Here is a 21,085-nt window from a genome sequence, read left to right as displayed (position 1 = left end):
ATGATCAGAGGAATAGCTGAAGATTTAATGTAAAAATCAAGACCTCTTAATGTTGTTGGAGCTGATCTTTTGTTAATCATCTAGCCCTAATTTCAAACTGGTCATTCCTTCAGATTCTGGTCTTTTCAAGGGAGTTTGCCATATAAGGGAGAAGAAAATCAACTTTAATAGAGAGGGCTAGCTCAAGGCAAAAGTATGACTTATGACTTCACCAGTGCTTAACTTTGTTACCTTCTTCCTATTTTCTATGCCGTTTACCTTCTCATCCCAGGTATGCAACAACTCTAGATGTACCTTCCTATCCCTAATACCCTCCTGTGTATTCTGTACTCATGGGCCATCACTGTCAAATTCTCCCGCTGGTTTTTACCTACTCCATTTCTCATTCTTAAAAGGCCTAAGAAGCCAATTAATTTATCTTGGTACTCAGTGGCAATGGGAGAAATAGAGAATGTGATATTTCAGGTAACTAATTCTTTTCACCTACCTTAATTATATGGTCCTTTGTTATCTAATTCTAATAGCAGGGCTTTTGTGTGAGAAGAAAATACCTGTGGACAGATGGGAACTTTTTAAAGCCTCTCAAAGAAGGTAAAGGAGTCACACAACTGGACAGAAAGAAATTACAGAGGAATGTTAGCATTGACTGGCTATTGCCAATTCTAGGTCATTAAGCTGCATTTCTTATCTTGATACATAGTACGTACTCAATCAGTATCAATATTAAATTTAATTGTTGAAGTTCTGCTATATGTAGAAGCTTCAAAGAGATAAATTTGGGCTGGTTATAAATAATCTCTTTATAATGAGAGCTGTTGTTGTCTTCCTTTATTCTTGAAGAGGACCATGACATCAGGGAAATGATGTTATGGCATGCAAGTAAATTAAGCGAGGGAGGATTGTGCAAGGTTACCTGCCTCACTTTCCCGTCCAGAGCCAGCTGGGTCCACTGGCCAGATATCGATTGAGATAACTAGAGATGGCTCTGGATGCTGTGGAAGATTTTGGCCTTTTTAAGCTAAAATCTTTAAGAAGTCCCAGTTTGGCTTAGGTAACTAGCTATTCAGTGATTAAGCTAGGCAGCAATTGAGGCAAAGAATGGCCTCTTTTACCTAGTGAAAAAAAAATAATAGATAGATAGATAATAGATAGGTAGATAGATAGATAGATAGATAGATAGATAGATAGATAGATAGATAGATAGATCTGGAAGGGGAAGATACTCAGGATTTCTAGCCAAAACAGAAATGAGTGTTATTCACATTTACATGGAGGCAATCAGGACTCAAACAAGGACCATTTGGGGCTTGCTTTGGAAATCTCTTACATTTGAATTATCTCAGGAAGATTCTGAAGCTCACATGGCAGGATAAGCTACCAAATAATGAAGTCTTTTCTTGAACTAAACTGACATAATGTCTGGAGTACATACGAGCCACTTAATAAATAATTGTCAAATGAATGGTTAGCTGCTATTCATATAACCCAAGAAAGAATGACTGAGAAAAAAAGAATTATATTCATTCATTCTTTCAAACATTTATCTTTAAAATAGTGATACAGTCACCTGGCCGGATAAAGTACTATACACTGAGGTCCTTTCTTGAACCAAACTGTCGAGCATACCAACTCTACTACTGTAAGCACAACTCCATTGATTGGTCCCATTATTCAAATGCTAAATGTCCATTTGCTAAAAAGATTATTTTATGCAGAACTCACACAGGGCGATTGTTTACTAGTTGTTTTCAATGGCTTTTGATTCTTTGTAACCCAAGTTTGGTTTTCTTAGCAAAGATATTACAGTAGTCTGCCATTTTCTTTCCAGCTCATTTTACAGATAATAATAGAGGCAAATAGGGTTAAGTGACTTGCTCAGGATCACAAAGCTGGTATGTATCTGAGACACATTTGAACTCAGATTTGTCAGGCCCAGCACTCTATCCATAGTTCTACTTAGTTGTAAAACCATACTCTATTGCCTTAGTTTCCTTCTCTGTTAGATGAAGATAATAATGGCATATATAATTGATATATATATACAAACTTTGAAAATCTTAACATTCTATAACTTCCAAGTATTATTGTCATTGTTATCTCTTATCCTTTAATTCTTCCCTGCCTTGCCCTCCAGTTATATTCTGATTCTCTTAACAAATGCCAATTTAAGGTGCTGTAGTTTTTTGTTTGCTATTAATCTTCCCATTTCTAAATCCCCTCTTCCTCTCCTTTACCTATATTAACTTAAGTTAGGTTCTTACTAGGTGCTAAGTTGGTACTTAACAATTCTCTAGCTCAGGGTTCAAACCTTTAGTTTACACCTTTAAAAGGGGTTTACCCCTTTAGACTTCTGAAAAGTTTACATCTTTAAAGGAATTTACACCTTTAAAAGGATCGAGCTCATTGGTTGTAAGTAGTTCCCACAAGCCCCTGGAGTACTCACAGCCCATTCTCTGAGAGGATAAAAAGGAGCCAGGATTCAGGAAGAAGAGGATTTGAGATTCTACCATCGCTCTGGCTGGAGGCTCCAGAAACCTCCCAAGAAACCTGCTCACAGAGAAAAGGACTTACAGAAAAGAAATCTCCTCCCAGAGAAGGATTACAATTGAGAGACAACAGGACATTACAATTTGGCACCCAACGTGGGGCAAGGACTTATTCTGAGCCCTTCAGAGGAACTAGCCTGGACTTGACATAACATTTTGGCACCCAAACAGGCCACGGTGGAAGATCTGGCTTGAGAACTGCCGCTGCACCAGCCTGGGTGGAAAAGATGGCGGTCAAGTGAGAACTGCAGAAGCAGCTAGAAAAAGCCAAGGAGAGCTTTAAAAATGTAGACGAGAATATCCGAAAACTCTTGGGCTGGGATCCTAATGATGTGAGACCCATCCAAGCTAAATTGTTGGCCCTTTCAGGCCCTGGTGGAGGTAGGGGTCATGGTAGTTTATTGCTAAAGCATGGATTCTCAGATAGTGGAGGAGGACCTCCAGCCAAACAGAGAGATCTTGAAGGGGCAGTCAGTAGGCTGGGAGAAGAACATCGGACAAGAAAAGAATCACGCCAAGAAAGCAACACAGAGGATGATGATGTCAAAAAGCCAGCATTGCAGCCTTCAGTTGTAGCTACCTCCAAAAAGCGCACACCTTGAGACCTTATTCAGGATCAAAATATGGATGAAAAGGGAAAACAAAGGAATCGACATATATTTGGCTTGTTAATGGGTACCCTTCATAAATTTAAGCAGGAATCAACTGTAGCTACGGAAAGGCAAAAGAGGCGTCAAGAAATTGAACAAAAGCTTGAAGTGCAAGCAGAAGAAGAAAGAAAACAAGTTGAAAATGAAAAGAGAGAACTTTTTGACGAAAGATGTGCTAAACAGATAGAACTGCAACTTTTGGAACAAAAGGTTGAACTTGCTCAGTTGCAAGAAGAATGGAATGAGCATAATTCTAAGATAATTAAATATATAAGAACTAAAACAAAGCCCCATTTGTTCTGCATTCCTGGAAGAATGTGCCCAGCTACACAAAAGCTAATAGAAGAGTCACAGAGAAAAATGAATGCTACGTTTGAAGGTAGATGCAATGAATTTGCTGAACAAATAAATAAAATGGAAGCTAGGCCTAGAAGACAATCAATCAAGGAAAAAGAACCTCAGGTGGTGCATAATGAAGAACAGAAGGTGGAAGAAGAAGAGGGTAAGGTGCTCAGCATGAGGAAGAGATGGAGGAGACAGGTAATCAGCACAATGATATAGAAAGGTTGCGATAAAAGCTTGGGGTTCCCTCCCCAGACAGATCAAAACAAAGGAGAAGATCTAAGAAACATCTGACACTGAAAGAGTATAGCTGATAAGGAGACTGTTAAAGAACTTTAAAACCAGCAGGAATCATTGGATTTCCTAACACAAGATGAGACTATTGGAGGACTTTAAAACTTGCAGGAATTATTGGATTTCTGGCACATGAACTAATGGACAATGGACTTATGGACATGTATAAATTCTCAAATTATGATTATTTGATCATGGTATTTGTTACATCACTTCTAGCATGTGTTATGTTACTATGTATTTATGTAATTTATGTAATTATGTGTAATATCTCCCTTACTGATGGATTTATGTTTTACCTTATGTTCTAAATCAAAAGGAAGGGGGAGATGATAGGTAATTACTAGGTGCTAAGTCTGTACTTAACAATTCTCTAACTCAGGGTTCACACCTTTAGTTCACACCTTTAAAAGGAGTTTACATCTTTAGACTTCTGAAAAGGAGTTTACACCTTCAAAGGAGTTTACACCTTTAAAAGGAGCAAGTTCATTGGTTATAAGTAGTTCCCACAAGCCTCTGGAGTACCCACAAGCCCATTCTCTGAGAGGATAAAAAGGAGCCAGGATTCAGGAAGAAGAGGATTTGAGATTCTACTTCATTCTGACTGGAGGCTCCAGAAACTTCCCAAGAAACCTGCTCCCAGAGAAAAGGATTTACAGAAAAGAAACCTCCCAGAGAAGGATTACAATTGAGAGACAACAGGACATTACAAACTTAGATTCATCTTTTGTTATAATTGATTTTTTTTCTTTGATTTAGGAAGGTGGAATGTGAAATAATAATCTAGATTATTAATATTGTTTTTATTGTTGTTACTGTAATTATTACCAGTAATAAACCAGTAGTAAACCTCTGCTTTAAAAATAATGGAACTTCAGAAAAGTATTAATTTTTGTTTCATAAAACCTATTACAACCAACAATGAATATGAACCTCACAAATTTCTCTCCAAACTCCACAGTAATGGTGAGAAATTTCTGGTATGAATGTAAGAAGTAATAAATGTATTTGATTTTACATATGCCACTTCTTTTTACCTCAAGGTTTCTAGAGCAGTGTGTTGCTTTTACCACTGATCCCACCGGCTTTAGTAACAAAAGAAAACTTTGGGCATACAGATTGTCTTGTGGCCACCCTAATTCATCCCAAGTATATAGTCAAAAGTTTTACAACATGAAATAAGTGCGCCATTGGAAAACTTAACAAGTCAGCAGGCACACGCTTTAGTGCCACAGTGATTACAGACAACCCTTCCTCCTTGTGTTCTTGCCAATGTACAACCTCAGCTAATCTTTCTGGTTCATTTTTCCACAAAAATGATGAATATTTCCATGTATGAGGGGAAAAGCAGCATGCTGTTGACCAAACAGGGCCATGCCATGTTTTTGAGATTATCACAGAAGGAGGAAGAGACAATAATATAACTTAGCTCATAAACAGATGGAATTCTTCTCTGGTCCAATTTAGAATCTCCATTTCTAGGTCTCTTTCATTTACACATTCTCCCTAATTTGTGATATCTACACCTATAAGCAACTTACTTTGCTGAATCTCCCAATTCCTCTTCTGCCTCCAGCTACATAAACATTTATATTCACGTGTACTAGCCAATTCTGGCTAGTCCCTGAAAATGGTGGTAATTTATATGCAGGCCTTATTTTCAACTCAAAAAACAACCCACAGAAAGAGACCCACATGTGCAAAAATGTTTGTGGCAGCTCTTTTTATAGTGGCAAGAAGCTGGAAACTGAATGCATGCCCTTCAGTTGGAGAATGGATGAATATATTATGGTATATGAGTGTTAAGGAATATTATTGTTTTATAAGAAATAACCAGCAGGATGATTTTAGACAGGCCTGGAGACACTTACATGAAATGATGCTAAGTAAAATGAGCAGAACCAGGATATCATTATACACGGCAACATCAATATTATAAGACAAATCAATTCTGATGAATGTGACTCTTTCCAACAATGAGATGACTGATGCTAGTTCCAATGTTCTTATGAAGAAGAGAGTCATATCCATCCAGAGAGAGGATTGTGGGAACTGAATGTGGATCACAATATAATATTCCCACTTTTTTGTTGTTGTTCACTTCTTATTTCTTTTCTTTTCTTTTTGATATGATTTTTCTTATGCAATAAGATAATTGTATAAATATGTTTACATATTTTGAATTTAACATATATTATGTTTAACATATATTGTAATCACTTGCCAATTAGGGGAGGGGGGAAGGAGAGGAAAATTTAGAACATAAGGTCTTGCAAGGGTCAGTGTTGAAAAATTATCCATGCATACATTTTGAAAATAAAAAGCTTAGAAAAAAAGAACAACCCACAACTGTCTCAGTACTCTGCTACAAATGGTCTTGCCTAATCAACACCCATTTATTATCAGCCCAATACAGAAAGAGTGCTGCTTACCTCAGATACTGGCACTTCTGACTGAGGGTTTCAAGTCATTGTCAGAGTGCAGGCAAAATGCTAATTCAGGAAAGTTATACCAGGTCTCCATGAATTTTCTGAAAGAAGAAAGAAAGAAAGAAAGAAAGAAAGAAAGAAAGAAAGAAAGAAAGAAAGAAAGAAAGAAAGAAAGAAAGAAAGAAAGAAAGAAAGAAAGAAAGAAAGAAAGAAAGAAAGAAAGAAAGAAAGAAAGAAAGAAAGAAAGAAAGAAAGAAAGAAAGAAAGAAAGAAAGAAAGAAAGAAAGAAAGAAAGAAAGAAAGAAAGAAAGAAAGAAAGAAAGAGGGAGGGAAGGAAGGAAGGGAAGGAAGGAAGGAAGGAAGGAAGGAAGGAAGGAAGGAAGGAAGGAAGGAAGGAAGGAAGGAAGGAAGGAAGGAAGGAAGGAAGGAAGGAAGGAAGGAAGGAAAAAGAATGAAAAAAGTAGATCTTATTTTTGCCAGATTCCACTTATAGGATTTCTCTAAATCCTTTTCCCTCCCAAAAATGTCAATACTATGGAGCCCTCATCCAGTCTTCTGGGACATAGGAGAGAGAGGCAGTATGGTATAGTGAATATAGAGGTGTCTTCAGAATCAGAAATACCAGGGTTTAACTCCACTCTGATACATATGGCTAAATGGTAGTGGACAAGTTAGTTAACCTCTCAGTGCCTCAGTTTCATCAAAATGAAAGAGTAATTGATGGTGTCAAAGGTCCCTTCTAACTCTAAGGGTATAGGAGGACCCATTATCCTTTAATTCCTCCCTGCCTTGCCCTCCTTAGATCTCATTGACTTAGCAAATACTAATTTAAGGTGCTGTATTTTTTGATGATTGTTCTAATCTGACTCCATGCTATTTCCTATTTCTAAATTCCCTCTTATTCTTCATTACCTATCTTATATCCCAGATTTATAATCTCTTTTATACTTGAGTTCTGGTTTTATCTAACTCAGGTGAAAGATCAAATACAGACTGTGAGAGGAACAAGGTAAAAAACAAAACTCGTAAGTATAGCATCTGAAGCTCAGTTGGGTTATAGACATCCAGAAGTCAAGGGTTCTATTGGTGAGGCAAGTCCTAGCACCTACAGGACCTTCTATAGTAACTGTTAGGTGATGATATGGGTCAAAGACCAAATTGGATCCATGAGCTGAGCTATTCCTGGGATCTGGAGGAATCACACCATTGGAAAGGAGAAGGGAAATCCAAAGTCCAAAAAAGCTTAAGGACAAATGCAAAAAAAGAAGTTTGTATAAGCAGACCAGGATCAAACACAGGACAAGCCAGGGCAAAAGGTCTTTAAAGTATGGAATAATCAGAAGTAAATGGAGCTGGTGGAGCTTGGTGGCCACAATGGCCTTTAAAAGACCCCTAGATGACTCATTGCAGTGAAAAGAGCTTAAGTGAAGTAGGTAAAAGCAAGAGAACATTGTACACAGCAATAACAAGATTATGTGATGATCAACTATAATGGACTTCTTTTTTGCTTGTTGTTTGCTTGTTTTTTTTTCTCATTTTTTCCTGTTTGATCAGATTTTTTTTGTTCAGCATAATAAATGTAGAAATATGTTTAGAAGAATTGCACATGCTTAATCTTATTGGATTGTTTGCTATCTGGAGGAGTGGGTAGAGGGAAGGAAAGGAGAAAAATTTGGAACATGAGATATTGCAAAGGTGAATGTTAAGGGCTATCTGTATGTATTTTTTTTTTTTTTTGGCTGAGGGTTAAGTGACTTGTCCAGGGTCACACAGCTAGGAAGTGTTCAGTATCTGAGGTCACATTTGAATTCAGGCCCTCCTGACTTCAAGGCTGGTGCTCTATCCACTGCGCCACCTAGCTGCCCCCATCTGCAAGTATTTAATATATATATATATAATTTATTTATAATATATTTATATATAATTATATATATATTATATATATATATATAATATATATATATATAAAACATATATATATATATATATATATATATATATATTAGCAGGCAGTCTTTCCCATAAGATTGTAAGCTCTTTGAGGTCAGGGACCATCTTTGGCCTCATTTTGTGTCCTCATCTCTTAACACAATGCTTGACACCTGCTATATGGCAGGCGCTTAATTAAAGTTTATTGATTGAAAAGATTCAATAGTCATTTGAGGAGAGAGTAGAGCATTCAAAAACATTTCAATCTTTTTTGAGCTTCCATTTCTCCTATTTATGGATTATCACAAGAATCACTCTTACCCACAAATGCTGTGTGATCCTCCCTGATTCTTCCTGATTCTGTCCTCCCAAGAAGGTCAAATACAGACTGTGGGAGGAACGAGGTAAGACACAAAACTCATGGACATATATAGCCCTTGTGACAATCTAGGAAGAGGGAAGAACCCAAGGAAAACTGAATTCTGAGGGCTTAACCTGTGGTCCTGAAAAACAGAAAGGAAGCTACAGCATCTAAAGCTCAGATGGGTAATAGACAAGGGTCCCATTGGTGAAGCAAGTATTAGTGCCTATAGGACTCCTCCTGTGTGTCTTACCTCTCACTTTCTAATCTGGTGGCAAGGGAGTTAGAAAACTGTGAGGGATGCCCAGCTCTTCTCTTCATTATTACAATCTTCTCTGATAACCTTGAACAGGCTTCATTATGTATAATTTTGGAAGGCAGGCAGGATTAGGCCTAATTAGTGTTTGGTTGGGAAGACTAATTGAAATGATCAGGTGATAGAGTCTTAGAGAGGTAGCTCCGTGTGGCTGTTAGAACATTAAGCCCCAAGTCAGGAAGATATGGATTCAGATACTGCCTCAGAAACTTATCATCTTTGTCAAGCTGGGTAAGGTTTCAAAATAAATGAGATGATATCTGTAAAGTTCTTGGCACATAGTATATATATATATATATATATATATATATATATATATACATATATATGTATGTATATATGTATATATTATATATACATATATACACATATAGTCAGTGCTTAATAAATGCTTATTTTCTTTTTGTTTTCTTCTCCTCAGAGTTCTTATCCATAAAACGATAGAATTGTTTGATTATCTCTTAAATCTACAATCATATTCATTCATCACATCCTTCCCATCCTCAAGTACAAACATACACACATACAATTTACACACACACATCTATTATTTCAGCAAGTAGGGCAGCAAGATGAGGAATCAGTGGCAATGTGAAATCTACAGAAAATCTGACTAAAAGAAATCTGAATCTCCCTTTATGTTCTATTTTATAAGAATATGCTCTTGAGTTCTATCCTGCATCTGAGACCCTTTAAACACCCAGAATCTAATATTGTTCCATCTGGAAGATCCATGACATTGAATGAGTTTGTGTTAGCTGATGATAGGGAAAGCCCTTATCACTTCTAGTTTAGACAAGGCCTGGTAAAGGCTTGTAGAAACTGAAAACTTTTCAAGGTACATGACAAGATAAGATAAGTCAGCTTAAGGGAAGCTAGGACCAAAGGTGATGTCCATGTGAATAGTCCTTTTTTCTCCTTACAGAATGAAGAGCTATAGACTGCCCTTTGACTAGATGAACTTCTCCCATTCATGCTAATGCGAATGGTATGCTTAGGCCAAGGACATATGTGGCCCTCTAGGATTTCAACAGTAGGTGGGTGAAGGGGAAGCTTTGCTATAATAGTTGTGTAGTCAGTAAATATTTTAATCATCACATGACAGACATCAGATTCCTTACTCTCCTCTTGCTCCATAGTTCCCTTAAGAGATGGTTTGTGATAGCTTTAGATTTTTCTGCTCTGCAGAATGTTGGAAAATGATGCTAAAATTAGATAAATGGCATATCAGCCAGAGTAATCTTGAAAGAATTTCTTTTTATGGTTTTATAATGTTATTCAGAATGGTAGAAAAAAGCTGGAAACAATGGAGTATCTATTAAGAGGGGAATAACTGAATGCAGTGTAATATATAAATCATGTGATAAGATATTATTTAGTAAGAAATTACTAATATGAGGAATTCAGAAAAACATGGGAAGACTTGCAAGAACTGATATGGAACAAAAGGGCAGAATTGGAAAACAAAATATACGGTGACTATAGAAAATCACTTCACAAAGCTGATCTCTGAGTACCCAAAAAGCCAATAATATTTTCAGGAACCAGATAATAAAACATATCTCTCTATTCTCTGCAGAGAGATGGTAAACCATGCAGACACAATGCTGTGCCTATTGTCAAATGTCAGCTATTTTTGCTTAATTGGGTCCCTCTTTTAAATAATAAAAGCTAATATTTATATATTGTCTAAGATTTACAAAATGCTTCACATATATTATTTCATTTAATCCTCTCGAAAACACTGTTAGATAGGTGTTACAATTGCCCTCATTTTACAGATAAGGAAACTGAGGCTGAGAAAAATTAAATGATTTGCACAGAGTCCCTAAGTCAGTTTATATAAGAGGCAAGGCTTTAAATCCAGGCTTTCCTGACTCCAAACCAACTCCCTATTCATTGCATCACACTGCTTCTTGTTTCATAGATATATGCACTCTATAAGTTAAAAATATATTTTTTAAAAGTCTACAGAAGACAAATCAGAACCAAATCACATATATTTTAGAGCAAATGATGATCATTGGACAGGTCTGGTGCACCACTGGAATTCATGTAGTGACAAACAACTCGGTTTCAAATTGCGTAGCTGGAGCTCACTTTGGTGAGATCACAGATTCATCAAAATCATTTTCAAAGTATTCATGTGCATCTCTGATCTCATTAATTTGGTTGTTCCTCAAAACAACAGAAATAATAGCCATGTAGAATTCTTGTCTATGCCCTCCCATAATTTGCCACAGGAGTTTCACCCAATGATATGGAACCCTTCCTCACCTCATATTGCAAATATACTTGTGGAGCTTTGTGACTATTTGCCTTCCTCACCTTTACTGTGACCAATCAAATTTTTCTTCCTTACCCATTATTTTCCTGATAATATAAAAAGTTCCCTCTGTGAAATACCTTTAATGAAGTAGCCAAGTAATACATTGAATTTGATTCTCCTATTTGAACAAAAGACAGCAAGCTTAATGTAGCAGGCAGAGACCTGGACCCTAAGACCAAGAGCAAATTCCACTGTTTAATATTTAAAGTCAGCATAACCTGACTCCAATCTTCCTTCCAATCCTACTATTTTTACTTTTTTCCAATGTATTGTCTTCCAGCAAACTGACTTTCTTACTATATCCCATAGATGAGACTCACAGCATTTTCTATTTGTGGTTGTACTAATTGACTCCCATACTTAGAATGCAACCCATTTTAGAATCAAAGATTTAGAAGGATAGAGGCCATTGAGTGCAACTCCATTTATTTATTTATTTGTTTGTTTGTTTATTCATTCATTCATTTATTCATTCATTTATTTAATTATTCATTCATTCGTTTATTTATTTATTTGTTTGTTTGTTTGTTTATTTGTTTATTTATTTATATTTTTGAGGTTAAGTGACTTGCCCAAGGTCATGTAGCTAGGAAGTATTAAGTGTCTGAGACCAGATTTGAACTCAGGTCCTCATAACTTCAAAGCTGGTGCTCTATCCATTGTGCCATCTAGCTGCCCCCAACTCCTTCCTTTTAAAAATGAGGAAATAATCTGAGAGAGAAAATGACTTGTGCAGGGTCATATAGCTAAAATGAATCTGAGGCAAAATCTTAACTGAGGTTTTCCAGGCTCCAAACCTAGCCTTCTAACCATTTTATCACCCAGCTACCCTATCTCTCAGATTCCCCAAGTTTCCTTCAAAACTCAATCACTACTTCCACATGAAGTCTCCGCAACCAAATTAACTTTTATAAGTTAATTATACACATACCTATCACACACACACACACACACACACACACACACACACACACACATACGTAGGCATTTTACCTCTCTAGGTTGAATGTAAACTCCTTGAGCACCTGTATTCCTAGCATCTAAGCATATTGCCTCACACAGAGTAGTCACTTAATAAATTCTTATAGATTGACTGACTTATTGAGCTGTTCATTCAGCTATTCAGAGGAAAGTCTACAGTTAATGCCAGGACAGTGGTCGTCACATAAAGCTGCTCTGATGATGTATGACTATGGCAGATCATGCCCCCAATAACAACTAGTCTAAACCTGTTCTTATATGATCATGATCAGATGGATATAAAGAGAAGTGCAGAAGAAAGAGCAGAATCCATTTGAATGTAATTGACTGAAAGACAAAGAAATCTCATTGTAGAATTGTTTTCTCAACTCCAAAAGGAATCTCAATTAGAAAATTTAGAGCAGAGTTAAAAACCCAACAACTTTGTACTACAGAGGCCAGATAAATATAGTAAGCTTTGTATCTATCTGCAGCTGTGGTTCATTTGATAGTGTTATCTTTTATCAAAATACTTTTCAAGGGATTGCTAAATTTGTGAGAAAAAAAAAAAACAACAAACTAATGTTTGGAGAGAGCCCAAGAAACATGGCAAAACTGGTTTCTAAGAAGAGGAAAGCTGTGGATTAACATATGTAAAAGTTTGATGAAAAGATCAAAATACAGGCTTGAGTAAAGTCCTAGTCAGTTTCACAAATGTTTCAGAGGAGGAAAAAGTTCACTTTTAAAATCATTAGCTCTGTAATCAGATCTTCAAAAATCCTCTCCAAAACACTATTCCATGACTCTTTAGAATGTGTTACTGTTTGCTAGAGATAACCTTTTGGCTTTCTTTTTCTGTAATTTGCCTTGTCTGGTGATTCTGGGGTTGTATAGCTAACGAGATAACACCTTTTTTACCAGTGAACTTTGACAAGCTATAACTTCTGGATTTGCAGAAATCCCATTTCACTGTTAGCCAGAGAAACTTCAAGAATCAGCATGTTTTTTTGAACCAAATCACTTACTTTCTAATGCTTACTTCATCTTGGACATGGTCTTATGGTGCTCTGGACAACTGAGGGATTCAGAGAATCCTAGAAGGCCATTTTTTCCACTTGACACAAACTAGCTATATAATCCTGCAATCCCCTTAACCTCTCAATGTTCTAGGCCTCAGCTTTTTAAACTGTAGTTCACAATATGGGGTCTCATAACTGAATGTAGAGATCCTGAAATTATAATTTATTATCAGTGAATATTTGATTTGTCTACCTATTTTATATACCTATATATGCAGAGTCATGTAAAAATTTCTCTGACAAAAAGGAGTCATGAGTGGAAAAAAATTTAAGAAGTCCTGTTTTAGGCAACTCTGTTTCAGAGAAGGTGCTCCTCTGCATGTATAGAGGAAGTTCCCGAGTCAAGAAAGTTCTCTGCCCTGCTGAAAATACAGATTTTGTTCTTATCTATGTGCTTGAGTTGATTGAGCTAAAAATGACCACAGAGATCCTCTTGTTCAGCCCTCCCTACCCATTTGTCAGCAATTGAAATCATATTACAAAGGAGAGGTGCCTGACAGGATGATAGAATTGTATATTTAGATATGGAAGAGATATTAGAATGTGAGTTCCTTAAGGAAAGGGACTATTTCCTTTTCTGTCTTTGTATTTACAATGCCTAGTACAATGCCTGACAAATAGGACATATCTAATAAATCATGGCTGAATTAAATAAAATTGAATCTCTTGAAAGTGAGATTGTGACTCATCAGAAATTGTTGTTTACTTATGAAAATCCTATAAGAAAGTAGTAGTAAAGTGGTAAAAGTAGTAAATGGCAGGGTTAAGATTTAAAGGACAGAATTATTAGATCAAGAAACATGAGGGACTTCAGAGATAACATCTAATAAAATCTCTTCATTTAACTAATGAGGAAATAGTACTGGTGAGTTTAAGTGACTTTCCCAAGCTTATAGAGGTGACAAGTGTGAGAAATAGGACTTGAACCTAGGTATTTTATAATGTTATTTCCACCTTATCATAAAAATATGAATGTTATGTTTAACATGAATGCACATGTATATAACTTGTATCAGATTGCTTGACATCTTGAGGAGGGAGAGAGAGAGAAAAATCTGGAACTCAAAATCTTTTAAAAATAAATGTTGAAAACTATATGGGAAAAAACGAAATACAATTTACAAAAAACCCCAAAACAAGGAAAACAACAAAAACAAAAAGAATATTAATAATAACATGAGTCAATATGATATAGTGGATAGAATGCTAAACTTTGAGTCAGCAAGATCTGGATTCAGATTCCACTTTTGACGCTCATTGGCCATGAATAAGTCACTAGGTGTATTTTAGCTTCAAGCCTTAAAGATTTATCTACTAAATTGAGAATGATTTGCAATATGTTCCAGGGAAGAGAGTTCCCATTCCAAGGAAAACTGAGATCCTTAACTCATCAATAAAACTTTTCCCCTTATCCCAATCCTTCTAGAATTTAAGACATAGAAACAATGTGTATGATCTAATTTTTTTTTTAAGATACATGTACATCACATCTTCTGTAGGACTGAATTTGATATAATATTGTTCTATTAATTTAGGGACATATAACTGGCAATTTGAAGAGGGACCAAGCTGATTAAGGAACTAAAGCATTTTAAAAGGTATGTAGTTATACAAAATGATGACAAAAATGAAATATAATCACTACTTATACCATATAGATTATATATTATTCTTTCTTTTGACAAATAGATGTGAAGTTCCTACTATGGGCCAGGGACCTAAAAAGAGAATATGGCATAGTACTTTACTTAATAAATGTTTGATGAATTAAAATCAGTTCTGCTGAATTGAGTTCATCCTTTTTAGACCATCATTTTGAATAAGACATTTTTAAAAGATTCAAATCCTTAGCCATTTTGATTATTCTTATTCTGGTGGTAGAATATCCCTAAATGATATTTTATTCAATTTTATTGTGGCTCCATAATGCCCAAGGCCATATACCTGCTTTTTCATATGAAGGCCCAAGTCATTCATAATGTCTTCTTTTTCTCTATTACCTTTGAGCAATAATATACCTCCTATCTCCAGTTTCCCTCATTTCCTCTACCCATGGTCAGAAGAGGTTCCTTCCTCTCTTCTGTAGGAGCAACTTTCTTATCTGGCAGTGACAAAATCAGCCTTAGCAGCCACTTTCCACTGGAAGCCTCTGACTTCCTTTCTCCCACCCTCCCTTTCAACTCAATTCCATTAGTTCTTCCCTGTCTCCGGATATTCTCACTGCTTCCTGCAGAGTTTTTTTTAAGAGAAGAGTTCCACCCATATATCCCTTTGGCATTTGTCACTATAATTTCCACTAGGTGCCTCTTAATTAGCACCGGGATATGCAGATCATCTCGAAGCTTTAATAAGCTTCACACATTTAAAATGTCTACTGGTAAATCCTCTTGCCTACCTTCCACTGGGATAGTGCTTACACTATCTAATTTATAGTGTTGTTGAGGGAAGAAAATGCTCTGTAAATCTCAGTCTTCTACAAATGAGAATTCAAGGCATTTATTACTACAGGCTCTTTCCTAGACAGGGCCATGTCCTTCATGTTGATTTGCATGATTCTTCATTAGGGGTTATATCCATCTATCTGTGTCTATCTATTTATCTGTGTGTGTGTGTGTGTGTGTGTGTGTGTGTGTGTGTGTGTGTGTGTCCATCAGAGAGACAAAGACAAAGACAGAGACAGAGAGATAGACACAGAGAGAGACCAAAAGATAGATACAGAGAGACAGAGACAAAGAAAAAAGAGACAGAGACAAAGAGACACATAGAGACAGAAAGACAGAGACAGAGATAGGAACATTTATTTTAAAGAATAATCAATCAACATTTATTTAGTATCTGATATACTGGCAGTTCAGGGGTTTCATTAGTGTAGGGAACAAACAAAGTGGAATCTTTCCACCCAGGCAGATTAACATTTGCCCTGCAAGCCAAAATCTTAGATAACTACTTAGATCCCTGAAAGATAAGTGACCTGCCCAAGGTCACATAGCCAATATGTCTCAGAGGCAGGACTTCAATTTGATTGATTGATTAATATGCTTAAGGTCTACCTGACTGATTTTTTTTTCCCACTTCATCATTGTCAACATCATTACCTCCTGAGATATTACTGAGTGCTTCAAATTGTGTTCTTAACTTGCATTAATAATAGGTCTGTAAATGATTACTAGGGAAAGCATCCCTTATCTTGTTAGGGTGAATCTTAATGCTCCTTCCATTGTAGTCCCCCTAAGTTCAAACACACACACATACACATACACACGTGCATATACACACACACACACTCTCTCTTTCTCTGTCTCTGTCTCTTTCACTGTTTCTGCATCTCTCCATCTTTTTCTCTCTGTCTCTCTCATTTCCTGATATATGAGTATTATATTGTATTGTGTATACTTATTATAACTTCACATGTAAACTCAAGTTTATATAAACTTATATAATGTTATATAGACTTATAAATTTATATATATGAGATTATAAATATATAATAAACATAACAATATGCTTATAATTATATAATATATCATATGTTTATAACTTCATATAAACTTATATAACTATATATAGACATGCATTTATAAGTTTACATATTAAATTATAAGTATAGATAATATACTTAAAATAACATACTAATAATTTATAATTACATATAATGTACTTATAACTCCATGTGTGAAATGTATGTTAATATTTTGTTATGTTAATATATTATGTTATAATATGTTAACATATTAAACTAGTATTATATACTATATAATATTGTTAAAGTATATAATATGCAGCATAAATATATATATACCTACACACATATATGCTATATAGCACAAATTTATATATAGTGAAAACTAATCATAGAGATAGATTTAGATATTGATTATATATAATTATAGATAGATGTATGTATATCTCTGTGTGTATATATGTATGTCTCTCTTTCTCTGTCTCTCTAGGGCAGCTGGGTAGCATAGTATATAAAGTGTTTGGCTGTGTGACCCTAAACAAGATACTTAATTCTGTTTGCTTCAGTTTTCTCATCTATAAAATGAGTTGAAGAAGGAAATGGCAAACTTCCCTAATGCCAAGAAAACCTCAAATGGGGTCACAAAGATTCAAACGTAACTAAAAATAACTGAACAACAGCTATACAGACACACATAAACTAACATAGTTATGTATACATATATACTTTATGTGGATATATATGTATATATTTCAGTATTTATTCATTATTTCTATTAATATGTATAAAATTATTTAATAGTGATTTATCAATATATTATAATTATCAAAGTTTTATATAATCATAACATGTATGATCACATTATACATTGTTACATATTATGTATAATGTATTATATAATTTATATACTATTGTTCATTATATTTATTATTCAGTATTTATAGATTAACTTCTACTATGTGCCAGACACTGTGTTATGTTCTGGGAATACAAAGATAGAAACAAAACAGTCCCTGCCATCAGGGAGCTTTCAGTATACTGGAACTACATACATACACACAGACACATGGCAAGAAAATAATTTTGTTTGACAGATGAAGACACTAGAAGCTAGTGAGGTCAGAAGAAAAGTTGTGTGGAAAGTAGCACTTGAAGGGAACTTCATAGGAAACTAGGAGGTAGAAGTGAGAAGGATGTGAGTGTGGACAACCTTTTCAAAGAGTCAGAGATGAGAGATCAAGTTTATGTATAATGAACAGAAAAAAAAATTATAAACCATGTGGAACCCTTTCAAAATAATATTTTTGATGTATAAAATATATAGAATTACAAAAGAAACCGTAAGTTAGTGAAAATAAAGTGGTATTTTTCCCACCTGAGTTCATGGATATCCATAGTCCCTTTACCTCAAGTTAAGAACCCTAATCTAGTCCAACCAATCTCTTCCCCCATTTCACAGCAAAAAACAAGCAAACAAACAAAACAAAACCAAGTCTAAATAAGTGATGTTGATTTGCCTACAGCCCCACACCTAGTAAATGTCAGAGTGGGGATGCAAATCCAAGTCTCCTGCTCTAGACCTCTATCCCCTTTGCTCTGCTGCCTTTCCCTTTCCTTTTTCTTTGTTCCTTTATTGGACTCAGTAATGAAAGAGAATTGTTATGTTTCAGGGTTATCCTGTGATTTCTGATGTTTCTCAACACCATTCTTTATCTTCAATATATTAACATGTCGTGTCTGCAATTTACTCTTAGTTTGGCATTTAGAAGGGGCTACATATCTATTACTTTGTCAAGGAGTTTATATGGAGCAATTCAATTAAAAAGAGTTGATGAACCTTTTGTATTTTAACGTCACATAAAGGAAAATAGATGCCACAAAAAGAAGCAATTTGTTCTTTTGGTACACTCACAGAAAAACTGTTTACTAATGTAGTCATGGAAATAATAAACAATTTACCCCACTGGACAGTATTCAAATATCCTTTGTTGAGGAAAAATTTGATGGAGGTTGGGTAATTATTTCAAATCACTGTCAAGGTCATATCTCCGCTGCCCAACCCAGATGGTAGCTCTTTCCTTATAAAGAAACAACAACATCCTGGGGCAATGCTCCTTCCCAGCAAACACTTCCCTTTCTTTCCCTTCCCTTCCCAGCCAAAGAAGGCAGCCTCCACTCAGCCAAGATCAAATTTAGTTAGGTTTGAACCAACTGTTTTTAATATATTTCTCTGTGAGTTTTTGTTCAGCATTATTGTTGACTTGATAAAATAGCAGTGACTCATCCCAAGCCTCAGAGAGCCAGGGCCTGCTTCAAAGGAGACTCAATTGAACCAGATGTAAATTTAGGTTCACATATAAATAAAACAAGATAGCAAGGTATCTCAGTGAATGGCCCATAGTAAATGGGCTTGGAATCATGAGACCTGAGTTCAAATTCAGACTCGGAAATGTTGTAGCTATGTAAATTTGGGCAAGTCACTTAATCTCTGTTTGCCTCTGGAAAAGGAAATAGCAAACTACTCCATCTTTGCTGAGAAAATCCTATGGAAGGAGGTCCAGAGGTCACAAAGAGTTGGACAAAACTAAAAGTGAATGTAAGTTAAACACTTCCTAATGATTAGAACCATCCCTGAGTGGTGGAGTAGCCTGCATCCAGAGGCAGGCTTGAAGTCTTCCAATAAAGGCTAACTGACTGGATGATGCAGAAGGGATCCTTGGTCAAGTACAGTCAAATATGAAAGTATATATTTCTGTTAATTGAATGGGATAAATTTGAATCACAAATATTTGCTTCAGAACAAAATAATTCCAAATTTGTGAGCAATTGCTTAGGGATGAAGATTATCATCAGGAAGAAAATATTTGCTAAGTGAATTGATAGGGAAAGAAAACTTCAGAGAATAAAATTATTTTACCTCTCACAGTATTTTCAAGGTCCTTAAATACTTTAGAGGCACTCATTAATATTCAAACTATTTGTATACATCGTAAATATCTGTTGCTTATAAAATATTGGTTAATGTGATTGCAGAATCACTAGATGCTCAATGAATAGAACACCAAGCCTGGTATCAGGAAGGCCTGAGTTCAAATCTGACCTCAAACACTACTAGCATGACTTCGGACAAGTCATTTAACCCTGTTTACTTCAATATCTTCAAAATGAGCTGGAGAAAGAAACAGCAAACCACTCTAGTATCTTTGCCAAGAAAACCCCAGATAGAATTGTGAATATTTGAACATGTTAGAAAAGACAGAGCAAAAACAAAAATTTTATGTAGATGTTGACAAGAACTTCAACTGGAAAGACAATTAGGTTGATGCAAGTTGTGTAGACTCAGAATCACACTAAGTAGGGGTGCTAGATGGAACCTTAGAGATCAACTGGTCTAGCCTCCTCCTTCTACAGATTATGACAGAGTAGGTAAGAAAATTTCATTTCAGGAAAGTGATAAATTGGGAAAACATTTTTATACTTAAGGGTTCTGATAAAGACCTCATTTCCAAAATATATAGAGAATTGACTCAAACTTATAAAAATTCAAGTCATTCTCCAATTGATAAATCAAAGGATATGAACAAATTCCAGATGAAGAAATTAAAACCATTTCTAGTCATATGAAAAGGTGCTCTAAATCATTATTGAGCAGAGAAATACAAATTAAGACAACTCTGAGGTACCAGTATACACCTCTCAGATTGTTTAAGATGACAGAAAAAAATAATGACGAATGTTGGAGGGGGTGTGGAAAAACTGATACATTGTTGGTGGGGTTGTGAATGGATCCAGCCATTCTGGAGAGCAATTTGGAACTTTGCTTAAAAGGTTATCAAACTGTGCATACCCTTTGATCTAGCAGTGTTACTACTGGGTTTATGTCCCAAAGAGATCTTAAAGGAGGGAAAGGGACCCACATGTACAAAAAAGGTTTGTGGAAAGCTCTTTTCATAATGGCAAGAAACTGGAAACTGAGTGGATGCCCATAAGTTGGAGAATGGCTGAATAAGTTATGGTATATGAATGGTATGGAATACTATTGTTCTATGAGAAACGATCAGCAAGATAATTTTAAAGAGGCCTGGAGAAACTTAAATTAACTGATGCTAAGTGAAATGAGCATAACCAGGAGATTATTATGAATGGCAACAACAAGATTATACGATGATCAGTTCTGAGGGACTTGGCTCTTTTCCACAGTGAGGTGATTCAGGCAAATCAGTTCCAATGGACTTGTGATGGAAAGAGCGATCTGCATCCAGAGAAAGGACTATGGGTACTTGATGCGGATCACATTTCAACCTTTTTGTTGTTAGCTTGCTTTTTGTTTTCCTTCTATGTTTTTCTTTTTGATTTGATTTTTCTTGTTAGCACGATGGTTGTGGAAATA

At 35.6% G+C, this 21,085-nt stretch overlaps 1 long non-coding RNA gene across 1 annotated transcript in view; it reads right to left on the bottom strand.

The window, feature by feature from the left end:
* LOC141541217 (uncharacterized) overlaps positions 1–8,573 on the bottom strand; it is a 30,197-nt gene extending 21,624 nt beyond the window's left edge. Inside the window, exons 1-2 of the long non-coding RNA XR_012481694.1 lie at positions 8,512–8,573; positions 6,265–6,362 (exon numbers count right to left, since the gene is read on the bottom strand). This is a non-coding gene — a long non-coding RNA (uncharacterized LOC141541217). The remainder of the gene's footprint in view (positions 1–6,264; positions 6,363–8,511) is intronic.
* Positions 8,574–21,085: the final 12,512 nt, after the last annotated feature.

Source organism: Sminthopsis crassicaudata, chromosome 4 (assembly GCF_048593235.1).
Source record: "Sminthopsis crassicaudata isolate SCR6 chromosome 4, ASM4859323v1, whole genome shotgun sequence".
Classification (NCBI taxonomy): Eukaryota; Metazoa; Chordata; class Mammalia; order Dasyuromorphia; family Dasyuridae; genus Sminthopsis; species Sminthopsis crassicaudata.
This window is presented reverse-complemented; position numbering and strand designations above follow the sequence as displayed.